This window comes from Sciurus carolinensis, chromosome 10 (genome assembly GCF_902686445.1).
Source record: "Sciurus carolinensis chromosome 10, mSciCar1.2, whole genome shotgun sequence".
NCBI classification, from domain to species: Eukaryota; Metazoa; Chordata; class Mammalia; order Rodentia; family Sciuridae; genus Sciurus; species Sciurus carolinensis.
In genome coordinates, this window is record NC_062222.1 from 39,974,859 (window position 1) to 39,989,239 (window position 14,381).

A 14,381-nucleotide genomic window follows, 5' to 3' on the forward strand; every position below is an offset into this window, starting at 1 on the left:
TCCTGTTAAAGCAAAGAAAGGCTAGAAATATCCTTGTCTCCAAAAGCAGCACGATCTGAAAAATCATCAGTAGAATTGACAGACTTGTAGAGAAATTGGTGAAAAGCAAGAAAAGGAAGGATAAAAAATATGTTAGTTAGAAGTGAAAAATATGGCCAGGCTAACAATGGCCCATAGGTTCCGGGTTTGCCTTTCCGTCTGAGTTTTTGTTATTGGAGGAAGGCTCAGACTCGCCATTGTGAGGAGGAGCAGCATCATTTGCATGCTGTAAAACTCTGATTAGCCTTTCTGGAATCCAGACTGGAGTCTGTTGATCCTGTGGGAAAATACAAACAGACCCTCGGACCCAATGAAGGACTGGATCCGGTCCTTTCCAACAACCTGTCAGGATATCTTTCCATTTTGCCCATACTTGAGGAGTATTATGGGGATTATAATGTCGATCAGCTGCAGAATGGCCGTCCCTATCCAGAGTTAAGAAATTTAGAATGAAAAGAACTAAATTAAGTTTATCTTTAGGAGACTTATAGGAGGCTCCTATTCCCCCTTTTTGTTTATTTAAACAATTTTTTAAAGTAAGATGTGCTCTTTCCACAATGCCCTGTCCCTGAGGATTATAGGGGATGCCAGTGACTAATTGGATGTTAAATGTTTGTAAAAACAACCGGAAGCTTTTGGAAGTATAAGCAGGACCATTATCTGTTTTAATAACTTTAGGTATGCCCCAGCCAGCAAATGCTTGTAGGCAGTGTTGAATGACATCTTTCACCTTTTCTCCAGAATGAGCGGAAGCCATAATGACCCCTGAAGCAGTGTCTACTGACACATGTACATGCTTAACAGTACCAAATTCAGAAATATGGGTTACATCCATCTGCCAAATATGGCCAGGCAGCAGTCCCCTGGGATTAACTCCAAAGGATTGTACTGGGATTAAAGGAGCACAATGTTGACAATTTTTTACTATTTGTCGAGCCATACATTTAGATATAGGAAATTTTCTGCTCAAAGTAGTGGAATTTACATGAAATTTTTCATGAAAGAGTTTTGCTTTTTCCTCTATGGAAAAAACAAAAATTGATTCGGTGGCCATATCTACCAAGTCATTAGCATTGGCCAAAGGTCCTGGTAAATTAGAATGAGCTCTAATATGTCCTACATAGAATAGATGTTTACGCTGTAGGATAAGGTTTTGTAGCGTAGTAAAGTAAGAAGCTACCGTGGACATGGAAGAAATATGGGGTACCGTTTCAAGAACCTATAAAGCGTTGACGATATATAAGCTATCAGATAGAAGATTGAATGGCTGATTATCTGCTAATTTAAAGGCTAATATTACAGCTGAAAGTTCAGTAACCTGTGCGGAGTTGGGTGGAACTATTATGGTGTGAAGTTGTTTACCGATAAGTACTGCACCTACTCCATTTTTGGAGCCATCAGTAAAAATGGTTACACAGTCTTTAAGAGGCTGGACACTAGTCACTTTTGGAAAAACTATGGGAGTATTTTTACAGAATTGAATCCAGGGATGTTGGGGATAATGGTTATCGAACTGAGCTGAAGTGGAACAATATAATACTGACCAATCATCATCATTATTAATTAGCCATTTAATTTGCTGAGTGGAATAAGGAGTTATAATAATAGACGGATGGATTCCAAAAACAGTAATGCAAGATTCTATTCCCTTGACTATTACCTGAGCAATAGCTTGGGGATATGATTGCAATGTTTTAACCGGAGAGCTAGGGAGATTTATACTTTGCAGAGGTCCTCCTTGCCAAACTATGCCAAAAGGGGTATGCTTCTCTGAGATTATGATTAAACTTAATGGTTGAGTAGGATCACAACGATCAACGTAACACTGCTGAAGTCTATTCTCTACTAGCTGTAAGGATATCCGTGCTTCGGGAGTAAGTTTCCTAGGGGAATTCAAGTCAGGATTACCTTTTCATATATCGAATAAAGGTTTTAATTCCCCTGTGGATAATTTTAAATAGGATCTGATCCAGTTAATGTCACCTAAGAGTTTCTGAAAATCGTTCAAGGTATTCAATTGATCTGTCCTGATGGTCAACCTTATTGGTCTGACTGTAGTAGCAGTGAGCCTTGTACCCAGATATTCTTGGATCTCCTCTAATTGTAATTTTTCAGGGGCTATCGTTAGTCCTCCTTTTTCTAATGCTTGAGTTATAAATTGTAATGCTTCTAACAAAACTTCTTTTTCTGGATGGCAAATAAGTATGTCGTCCATATAGTGATAAATCAACAATCTCTTAAACTTTTGTCTAGTAGTTGTTAACGCTTTATCTACGTATATTTGACATATAGTAGGACTGTTAGCCATACCTTGAGGCAACACAGTCCATTCGAATCTCTGGTCAGGCTGAGTGTGATTAAGAGAGGGCAAAGTAAAGGCAAATCTGCAACAATCATTTTTGTGTAAGGGTATAGAGAAAAAGCAATCTTTTAAATCCAGAATAATAGTAGGCCAATTTTTTGGTAGTGCAGTAACAAGAGGGAGTCCACATTGGATGGGTCCCATAGGGTACATTTGTTCGTTTATGGCTCTTAAATCATGTAATAACCTCCATTTTCCTGATTTTTTCTTTGTTAAGAATATTGGAGTATTCCAAGGAGAGGTAGAATGTTGTAAATGACCTGCTTGTACCTGCTCTTGTACTAACTTATGAGCTGCCTCTAGCTTTTCTTTTGTTAGGGGCCACTGTGGAATCCAGCGAGGCTTATCATCATCTTTCCATATTATAGGGATTGATGGTTTATCAGTGGCCCCTAGGAAAAACCCAATCCATGAGAATCATTTTTTGGTGGAAGTAAAGGCAGTGGTTGGGTAGATCCTTGACTATGTCTTCCTAATCCTTTTTTATCATCATAGTTCATATTTTGTAACATATTTCTTACAGGAGTCCCTTGGTAAATCTGGTCAGTGGTGAGTTTCATATCCATTTGTTGCAGGACGTCTCGTCCCCATAGGCTAATAGGAACATTACAGACATATGGCTGAAATATTCCTGTGTGTCCCTCTGTATCTTTCCACGATAATGAGGAAGCACTTTGATTGGGGCTCTCTGCTACTCCTAAGCCTCTCAAGCTCTGAGCTGCTGTGATCAATGGCCAGTGCTTTGGCCAGACCATGGCACTGATAATACTTTTGTCTGCTCCCGTATCTAATAAACCTGTAAATTCCATATTTCCCACTTTTAATTTTAGGAGGGGCCTCTGTTCCATATCCATAGTAAGGTTTATTAAAGTGGTTCCTGTTGATCCAAAACCTCCTTGTCTTTTATTTGTATTTTCACTGGGCCACAAGGAATGTCGACTGGGCAATATAAGCATTTGTGCAATGCGATCCCCTGGAGAGATGACCGTAATTCCTTTTGGTGAAGAGACCAAGGCTTTTATTTGTCCAGTGAAATCAGGATCAATAACCCCTGGGTGTACTATAAGTCCTTTTAGTGTTGAGGAACCTCTACCTAGTAATAGTCCTACACTATTCTGTGGGATTTTTTCATGCCAATCAGTATCAATCATCTGAACCCCCATATCTGGGGTTAGTATGAGTCTGGAGGTGTCACAGATGTCCAATCCGGCACTTCCTGAGGTGGCTCTGCGCTCCCCTTCTCTGTGGGAGGATACCACCGTCGGGGAACTTGTTGAATTACCCCGTATATTTGTTGCGGGCCCCGGGGAGGGCCCTGTCTCCCGTTTTTTTGAAGTTCAGGATTCGACCCTAGGAAATTATCCTCCCTATCTCTAATAGGCTGACAGGCACTATTCCGATGACTTCCTCTTCTGCATCTTGGACATAGCCCAGGTCCGGTTCCCAGATTATTCTTTGTATAGATGTTCCCACCCCGGGCAAAAGTGGCCTTTTATTTGGACAAGTGGCTTTTAGATGTCCCTTCTGTCCGCACACAAAACATGATCCTAAAGACTCTTTATTAGTTCTTGAAGGGAACCTCCCCTGGGCTTGTGCAAGTGCAGCAGACAGCAAGGTGGTTTGTCTGTCTATGGCTGCTACAAAGGCACTGCTCTGCTCCGAAGTATCATTTACATCTCTACACACTTTTAAGTAGGCGGACAAGTCTTTGTTTCTCCATGGTCTTATGGCCTCCCTACACCACCTGTTAGCTTGTTCGTAAGCCAACTGTTTCACTAGGGGCATGGCTTGCTCTGCATCTCCAAAGATGCGTGATGCTGTCTGAATTAGCCTATCGACAAAATCCGCATAGGGCTCATTATTCCCTTGAGTTACCTTTGACAACTGGCCCTGCAAATCTCCTGCTCCTTTTAATGTTTTCCAGGCCTTGGTTGCAGCCACGGCAATTTGCGCATAGACTGCTGGATGATAATTAAGCTGTGCCTGAAGGGTTTCATAAGGTCCTACACCCATAAGCATGTCCCTATCGATTTGGGGATTCCCCGCTGCTGCATTTCGGCGGGCGGTGTCCGCAGATATTTCTTGCCATGATGTTTTCCACATAAGGTACTGTCCCCCAGACAGAGCGGCCCTAGCAAAATTAGTCCAGTCCTGAGGCACTAAGTTTAATGATGTCAAAGTATCTACCAAGGCTATAGTAAAAGCTGACTGAGGACCATATGTGCTAACTGCTTCTTTTAACTGTTTCACTATTTTAAAGTCTAAGGGTTGGTGGAATCTTTGATTTTGAGCATCCTCAAAAACAGGATACGCTACAGATCCAAGATGACTCCATTCTGAGCGTGACCCGAAGCCGGATGCTTCATGAGGGAGTTCCCTATTTATGGGAGGTGCACTAGGCAACACGGACACTAGAGGGGGCTTTTTATCTAGTCTTAATCTTTGTACTCTTTTTTCCAATTCCTCTCCCGATAATTCCCCTTCCGATAATTCCTCATCTGAGTTAGTTCCTTTTTCTGAATTTTGAGAAAGATATGAACGTTCCTCTTTTATTTCTTCCAAAACCTGTCTTCCCTCAGCTAAAGGCTCGGTGAGTGAAGGTTTTTTGTTTTTATCTTGCAGACAGGATTTAATAAGAGACCAAATAGCCATAGTGCCTACTGGCAAAGGATTTTGCCTATCCGCTATACGAAGGTCTTTCCCCAGCTGTTCCCACTGTAGGGTATTCAAAAGGCCCTCATCCAAAAACCAAGGGGAAATCCTTTCCACAGTATCAAGAAATACTTTAGCTGTTTTTCCTTGAATGGCGTTCCATTGTTTTTTAATGGTTCCCTGAGGGGTTGCTGCATTCAGACCCCATTGTTACTAACTTGAATAGCTTTAGTTATGGCAATTACAATAACAAACAGTGGCCTAGCTGCCAGGAGCAACAAAATTACTGAAGGGAAAACTATCAAGTGCGCATTAAAATTTTTATAGCGGCTTTTCACGTACTACCTAATTGGACCGCTCCAAGCGTGTGTCTACTTTCACTTTTAGACCGCGTTCCACGCGCCAGGACCGCTGATGGCGTGTCCCGATACCCCCCCGACCTGCGTTCTACGCGTTAGGATCCCGGTACCCCTCAACCCGCGTTCCACGTGTCAGGACCCCAATACCTTTCAACCCGCGTTCTACGCATCAGGACTCCTGATACCTTTCAACCGGACCGCACTCCGAGTGTCCCCAGGACCGCCAATGGCGCATCCTGACACCCTTTAACTTTTTTATAACTGGTTCAACTTGTATACAAAAAAAAATTTTTTTCAAATATCTTACCTTGTTTTCTTTTATAAGGCCTTCATCTTCCCGGGTTTCGGCACCAGTTATCGGGTCCCCTCTGGCCGCAGAGAGAGACACGACAAATGTCTGAAGCTTTGGAAGTTTATTGTGCACAGTTCCTTTCCTACGCTTCTCTTACCCCTAGCTTCTGCGCACTCCCAGCTTCCCTTTTCCCAGCTTCTTCCACTCCCGCGTACTCCCTCCTTCCAGCTCAGCTCCAGCCGCTGCTGCTGCCGCTGCCGCTGCTGCCGCCGCCGCCGCCTCTTCCGCTCCGTTCGTTCCGTTCCGTTCCCCCTCGCTCTCCCACCCACCAGGCTTATATACACTTCAATCAATCAGGGGAGAGTACATGAGATAAACGCGGACAGCTGCAGGCACAGGATGGGTACACGAGGGGGGCATGCTCTAGTCACATCGTTAACTAGCCAATCATTGGAATTCGCTGGTTGTTTACTGTATAGCTGGCCGCTTTTGGCTCAGCGTCAGGCGCCATCTTGACCATGCCCAAGGCTGGGGGTCCCGGAAACCCCCACAGTTGTTGGCATTATTGAGCTTTCTTTTTTTGAGATATTATAATCCCTATCAGCTAAGAAGTTTAGGAGCTCTGTAGTTATTGGGGTTCAATATTGACCAATCCCCAGAGAGTCAAAGTGCCCACAAGGCAATGCAAATTACACAACGAGGTTTTATTGCAAGTTCGAGCCTCAACTGCAACCAGCCTCTCAGACCACTACCATGGCTGAGTAGGGAGTGGCCCCGAGGGATGAGAAAGCACTCTACTTAAGAAATTTCCAATCATTCACAAAGACCTGTACATTATTGGTTAACATTGGAACAGCTAAACATTTGTTCTCTTTTGGTTGGGTCCTGCCAATTTATTTGAATCTCATTGGGTCCTGCCAAAACTGAATGGTCCTGGAGGAAGAAGGGAGGAGGGAGGGTGAACTATGCAGGAGATGAGTCAGGGCTAGGCCACCTCCCCTGTCCTTGATAGATAAGGTTTCCGGGCAACTGCCCATTTCTCAGACAGATATCTCTTAACAGCCTTGATAAACTTCGGGGGCCCAGTACGTCCTGTCCTGTTTATCCTGTATTGGCTCGTGAGGGTAGCACCTGTGTGCCCTTTCCTGAGGGGAGGTTTTTCGGGCCAGTTCCCAAAATGGCTTGTTCATTCAACATGGCTGCACAGATGTCACCTTTTTCTCAACATAGTGAAATTTTGACATTCCTCTTGGGTGGTGGGTGGCACATAAAAAAATGTCAGTTACATATTGGAGAACAATTACAGATGTTTATCTCTGAGTTAAGTACTTTTATCTGTTAAGTCCTTAGCTAGGTTTTGTCCAAACAGGTGAGGGCCATCTTGAAGTCTTTGAGGCAACACTGTTCAGGTTAATTGGGATCCTCTATCTGGTTTCTCAAAGGCAAACATATTGTGATTGAGAATCTATGTGTATACAGAAAAAGCCTTCTTTTAAATCTAACACAGTAAACCAAGCAGCAGAAACTGGAATTTCAGATAATAGAGTATGTGGATTAGGAACTACAGTTTGGAGGGAAATGACTTCTTCATTAATTATTCTAAGGTTTTGGATTAGATGCCAAAACCTTTTGAACTTCTAAAAAGAGGTGTATTACATGGGCTGTTGCAGGGTACTAAAATTTTTTGCTATTTGAGATCCTGAATGATCTTTTAAAAGTCCTTTTTCTTGTCTCTATGCTCCCTTGTTTTACCTCTTGATCTCTATTATTAAAAAATGGAAGATGCAAGGATTGATCAGAGCCATATTCCAATTTTTCTAATTTTGATACCGCTGTTTAACAGTGACGAGTTCTGCTCCTTCTAATGTTGAAGATTGAACACTAGAGAAGCACGCCAAGGCAAGCATATTAAGCAGGTTTTATTTAAAGGTAATAATACAGACTTCTCCAGGCAGGAAGAACGGGGCCATGGCTGATGTTCTAAAGTCCCCAGAAGTGAGCACACCCTACATCTTTCATAGGTTAAAGTCTCTTTTGTTCTCCAGTTCTCCCCCGCCCCCCATTATCTCTCCTTCCTGCCTACATGACTAGGCCTGGTTTTGCATTAAGTGAGAAGCCATGGGCAGGGGGAGGGCCAAGGTGATTCAGGCAGATAAGGGCCCAGGGGGCATTAATTAGCAGCTCCTTATTTGCAGTCCATGATAAACGCAGGTAAATTTGATAATCAATGGAGATCTTTGACATTCCATTCTCCCAGGGGCAGTCTCCAACTTCCAGAAGTAGATTACTTTCATGGCCTTCATTTCCTCGATTTGACCCGATCCCCTATTTCTACACTAACTACCTGTCCTTAATTCTGCCTTCAATTTCCTCCAAATGTTTGGGGCCAAATGAATGAAAAATTTATCCTTTAAAAGTAAGTGGTCCTCTATGAATTTAGGTTACAGGGTGATGTGTTTTCTTATTGCCTCCCTGAGTCTCTCCAGAAAAATAGCAGGACTTTTTTGACCTTAGAATAGTTAATGGGCTTTGGTTAGATTTTCTTGAGGGCCTAAATAATATCTGGAAATGTTTAACTTTCCAGGTATTTTGCTCATCACTTGGATCCCAGTCAGGATCATTTCTGGGAATTGTCTGTGATCTAGATGAATAAATATCCTTTCTTCTAGTTTGTGCTGTGGGGCATGGGCAAGATGTAGGTCACCCCCAATTGTTCAGCTGCTTTTAGGGTGGCCTCCTTCTCTTTGGAGGTTAAAGTTTGGTTAAGTAATAGCATAAAATCTTTCCAGATGTGGTTAAACACCTGGAGTAAGTTTGGAAACACCTCAATAAGTTTATCTGGATCCTCCAAAAACCTCCCTAAATTTACTTTTATCTGTTTTAAGTTGAGAAGGGTCCCCCTAACTTTTTTTTTTTTCCCTCAGTAGGTTGATTCTTTAAGGACTTCTCTCATGGTAACAGTTACTGAGGCCAGGTCTGGCAACATAAGAAAATAAGGCACTTTTCTTGATCATCTGGGGGTCAAACTTATTTTAATTTCCAAGTATGCAGGCTAGTATTGAACCTGGCAATACTGTTGAGAGTGAAGCCCCCATCTTGAGTGAGAAAAAACATAGAACTCAGGCTTCCCTGACAGAGAAAAATGTTCATTTCACCAATGACACCTCCCTAATTTTAAGCTATAATATGGTCCAAAACTCATCTCTCACCACCTGGCTTTGCAAAAGTTATTTCTGGTTTCCTTTGGAAAAGTGCTTGGGGTCTCAGTTTTCCCTGAGTTGGAGACCCCTGGACCTGGAGAATTCAGACTTAAGCACATTACTGATTCTCTTCCACCACTATAAACTCCTGATCATGGAAAAACCCACAAAAAGAAAAAGAAAAAAAAACTTTTACACTTTTCTTTTGTGTTTACTAAAGGAATCCCCAGAGGGTAAGTGGATATCTACTGATTAAGTGTATAATGTCCTTTTCCCTGGGGGAGTTTATGGGAGGCATTGGTTAAAATAGAATGTCTCTTTCTTGCAGCTTTAAAAAATACATTGAGCACATCTGAGCACCAGAACAGTAATAGAGAGGTCTTAAACAGGCTAGTGAAATCTTACTCTGCAAACAAAAGGAACCTGGATACTTTCTAACATTTCTCCTCCCTGGAGTCTGACTTGCTAGTGTCTGATAGTTGAGGGAAGGGAATCATCCTGGAGGAACAAGTGCAGGAAAGGGATGTGGGAGAATGTTGCATGGCCCGTATGGAGGCAAGTATCATTGGCATTTTCCCTCAGTGCTGCTTATTACCAAACACCCTAGAACCCCTTAGGGTGTTTGGGAGTGGGGTTCAGAGAAGGAACCTTAGGAACTCACCTGGGTATAGCCCAGGCCAGAATTCCGCAGTTGTTCTATCTCTTTTACTTGCCTCCACACATCTGAGGTTTACCATGACTAAAGACACTGTGTACTTATGCCAATCACTCTCCAGATCTGGACAGAATATTAGGAAGTGACTTCAGTAGGACCCAACATGCCTGGTGTGCATAGAACAGGTGATTTGGAATTTCCTAGGCCAGGAAAACTTTCACCTGTGTCTTGAATAATGAAGACTGCAATAACTGCATTTAAGTAGCTGACAGGTGCCCATTATTGCTCTCCGAAAAGAAAGAAACAAAGATGCACCTCAAACAGATGCATGAAGAGGAGCTTACCTCTGGGTAGATCTCAGTGAAAACTCCAAATATGATACCACTGGTTATTGGTGATGAGTTCTACTTCCTCAACTATTGAAGTTTGAACATTAGAGAAGTATGCCAAGGCAACCACATAAATCAGGTTTAATATAAAAGTAGTAACACAGACTTCTCCTGGGAGGGAGTAGGGGGTCATCACCTGGTATTCTGTTATCCCAAGAACTGAGAGCACCCTGTCCCTTTTATACACTTTAGACTTTCTTTGTTCTCTTGCCCTCTCCCCACTTATCTCTCTTCTTCCTGCATACATGACTAGGCCCAGAAGATGCTTGTGGGATGGCCAAAATGTGAGAAGCAGATGGGCAGAGGGAAGGACCAAATGGAGTGATTCAGGCAGGTAGCAGTCCAGGTGGCATTAATTAACAACTTCCTATCTACAAATTTTTGGGAGGGGTAGTACAGGCAGGTAATCTTGGTAATCAAAGGATTCTGGAGACATTAATATTCCAATCTTCCAGGGGTGGTCTCCAACTTCCCAGACTCACATCAGCCTCTATTTTCTCCATCTGACCTGATCACCCATCTACACTTACTGCCTGTCTTCATTTCTGGCTTCAATTTCATGATTCTCCAAACTATTTAATTTTAAAATTTGCAAAGAAATATTTTTTAAAGGAAAGGAACACCCTTATCATAATCATGGGTGTTAGTTTTTTAGGTCAAAATGGAATGCTAACTGCCTATATTTGTGATTTTTTTTTTCTTTTTCTCATGGTAGACATGCAATTCCACTATTTCATTACTTAACATGGCAATGACTGTGACTCAAATAAGCAGCTGTTCTCAACTTCTAGATGGCTGTAGTTAGTGAACTGCAGCAGTGTATTTATGCTGACTGTGTGAAGCTTATTCTATAAATACACAGGATATCAAATTAGATGCTTTGTGAAAACATCCTTTTTTCCTTATTGAGGTAGAGGCTCAAGAATAATTTTAATCTCTTTTCTCATTTCAAAAAGCTAATCTTTCCCCAAAGATGTTATATTCTAAGTTAAAATCTGGATATTATGAATCTGGAATAATTGGTTATAGAAATTAGTAGGCAAAATAATAGGAAGAAATATAATCTTAAAATTACACGTAGTTTTGTGTAGGCCTTACAAGTAAAGACAAAGTTTACATTTTATAGAACTATTTCACAGGGAACAATATGAAATTTTGAACTCTATAATTCTGATGTTTAAATATTTGCTATATAACTAATTGTGTATCTTTAGCAATATATTTAAATTTTTTCCAGCAATTAATCACCAGTTGATCAAACTCATAGGTTTTAGGTGATAATTAGGTGTAATGTCTTTAAAGTATCATGTAATATCTGTCATATTCATTTAACATTAACATTTTGTCATACATGAGAAATTCTTTCGCCTTCATTATACTCATTTTGCAAACTGATGCTTTTCAAACAACTACAGATCTCTAAGTATTTGTCATTAATAGGCTGAACTTTAACAACCTATCCTTCCAATACTTCTGTTTCAAGTATCATGTTATGATTTTTTCCATACCCTTTTTTGTCAATTATACTGCTTATATAGTTCCTAATTAAGTATGGTACCACATCAACTATTGAAGTAAGACTGTAAGGAATGTTTTTGTATTTAAACAAAATAGTCTATAAGTTACTTGAATTTAAACACCATTAGATATGGAAAAAAAACTGTGAATGATAGGGTAGGTCTTTTTAAAAATCATGACTCATTTTCTTTCTTACATATCACTTCTATTAGTGAGCCTATACTGAAACAAAAAGACTTATCTACCACAATGTTCCAATATATGAATATTTAAGTAATTAAAATGCATTTATATTCATTTTTAGACTCTCCAGTTTTAATTGCATTTACTGGTTAATTACCTATATTCACACAATTGATCAATCCTTCTCTTTGCTTTCTGTATGTGACACTTACCTATTTATTATCTCATTGAAACTTCCACATTTGCTCCTTTGCACTAAATCATAGCGTTTAACATATCAACATTTGATAAAGAGAATCTCCAACTCTATCCCAGACTGTCCACAAAGTCTAAAATGCTTTTATTAAATCTTGCAGAATGCTTTTTTTTTTCCAGATAGTCTCAATCCTCATCTGGATTTATTAAATTTTCTCTTTCAATTTCTTATACAGATTTTATAAAAGACCCTTCCAGTAGATACATCAGTCTTCATACCCTAAAACATGTGTGTATTCATCAAGGTATTTTTCTCTACTTACAATCACAGTATGCATTTGGTTTATATGCACACTGTCCATTTAAACTAAAGCCTTCATTAAGAGTCTATTTATTCATTATTATTATATCCATGACTTTTAATGAATTTCTTCCTTTGACCTTTTAAAAATATCATATTTGGTTTTACTGTGTTTTCATTTTAGCTGCTTTTTAAATCAGTTGATATATTGTGAATAAATCTAATTGTGATAGGCAAAAAACCAGCCTCCCAAAGATGTCTACTACCTAATTCTTGAACCTGTGAATATATTACCTTGCATGGAAGACATGATTAAGTTTAAGGATATTATCAAAGAATGATTATACTGAATTAGCCATGTGGGCCCAATCTAATTACATGAGTCATTAAAAAAATACCTTCCTTGGTTGTAGTCAGAGGGAAATATAACTAAGAAAGAACTGTGGTAAAGATTCTACATTACAAGGTTTGAAAATGGAAGAAAGGACCACACTTTTAAGAATCTGGGTGAAAACTAGGTGTTATGGTTTAGATAGTAGGTGTCCCCCAAAGGCTCATGTATGAGATAATGCAAGAAGATTTAGAGTAACCAAATCAGTGCATTAATCCCTTGATAGGAATTAACTGAGTGGTGACTGTAGACAGGTAAATTGTGACTAGAGGAGGTGAGTTTATGGGTGCATGCTTTGGGTTTTAATTTTGTCAGTGAGAGGAGCTCTCTCTCTCTCTCTCTCTCTCTGCTTGGTTGAGCCGGTTGCTTTTTTCAGTCACACACTTCCACCATGGTGTCTAACCTTGGACCCCAAGGAGTGAAGCCAGTCTGTGGACTCAGACCTCTGAAATGATGGGCCCCCAAGTTAACTTTTCCTTCTCTAATTGTTCTTGTCAGGTCTTTTGTCACAGCAGCAAAAAAACTGACTAAAACACTGGAACAAGTCATGAAATAGATTCTCCCCCAGAGCATCCAGAAAGACATAGAAGCCTTAAAACACCCTTATTTTTAGAAAAACTTAATCTCTTTACTTACATATCTGTAAAATAAAAAATTTGTATCCCTTGCAACACCATTTTGAAGTAATTTATTACAGTAGCAATAGAATATTAATGTATTAGTTTTATTCAATAAAATATTGTGATACAACTTTATAGTATATTAATATTATGAATATTTCTAAATCTGAAAAATTATTGATTAGTTGTTGGGGGCTATGCCATGCGGACTTGCCAAGATGGGCCTGGCAGCCAGTCAGAAGCTGTTTTGATCACATCGGAGGTACACGTGCACAGGTATTCCCGAGTGCTCCTGCTCGCACCTGCTCATGATTGGACAGCTGGCTCCTTGCCTGATCTCAACTGGCGTGGCCCTGCCCTCCGCCTCCTGGAGGGAATATAAGCGGGCAGTAGATAGAAGGCAAAGGGCAGCAGCTAGCAGAAAGAAGCAGAGACACCATTAGCAGAAAGGAAGAAGAAGAAGCGGCAAGCAGATAGAAGCAGCAAGTAGGGGCAGCGGCGGAAGGCAGATCGCAGAGCTGAGAACTGAGAACGCATCTTTAGGTTGCAGATCAGATCGCAGTACGCGGGACCCATCACTAAATCACCTTAGGTAGACGCACCCTTAGTTCTCAGGATGCAGGATGCACCTTTAAGAAGAAGCAGCAGAACTAAGAAGATATAGATCCTGAAAGTGTAGTCCCTCTCTCTTAAGCAAAGTCTCTCTTTCTCTCCGATAAGCAAAGCCTCTCTCTCTCTCTCCTCTCAAAGCAAGTAACCCTTATTTCCTCTATCCTCCATAAACAAGCAAGCAAGTAAGGAAGTAGCTCAGAAATAGAAGTAGCTCAGTTTCCAGTCCACCACCCATAAAGACCTGCGCAAATTGTTGCTGCAGGCGGTGACAAATATCCACGGACTTGGTACTGCAAAGAGCCAGCGACAATTAGTATTATAATTTTTTTGGGGGGAGTGCTGGGGATCGAACCCAGGGCCTTGTGCTTGCAAGGCAAGCACTCTACCGACTGAGCTATCTCCCCAGCCCCAGTATTATAATTTTGACCATTATGAATAATAAATGTATATCATACTGTATAAGATTATCATCATAGCTCTTATTCTTACCAAGTGCATGGTAGTACAAATGAGATGTTTTCATCAACAGATTCAATTTGAGGGGTAGCAATGTTTAAATAAACTGAAAAATGGAATTACAAAGTGATATGGTGGCCCAAAGGAGGGAAAGTCT

General features: G+C 40.7%; 1 non-coding gene across 1 annotated transcript; it reads right to left on the reverse strand.

Moving 5' to 3' along the window:
• Positions 1-14,096: 14,096 nt before the first annotated feature.
• On the reverse strand, positions 14,097-14,172 carry Trnaa-ugc (transfer RNA alanine (anticodon UGC)). Its single transcript has one exon. It is a non-coding gene; the product is annotated as a tRNA-Ala (tRNA).
• Positions 14,173-14,381: the final 209 nt, after the last annotated feature.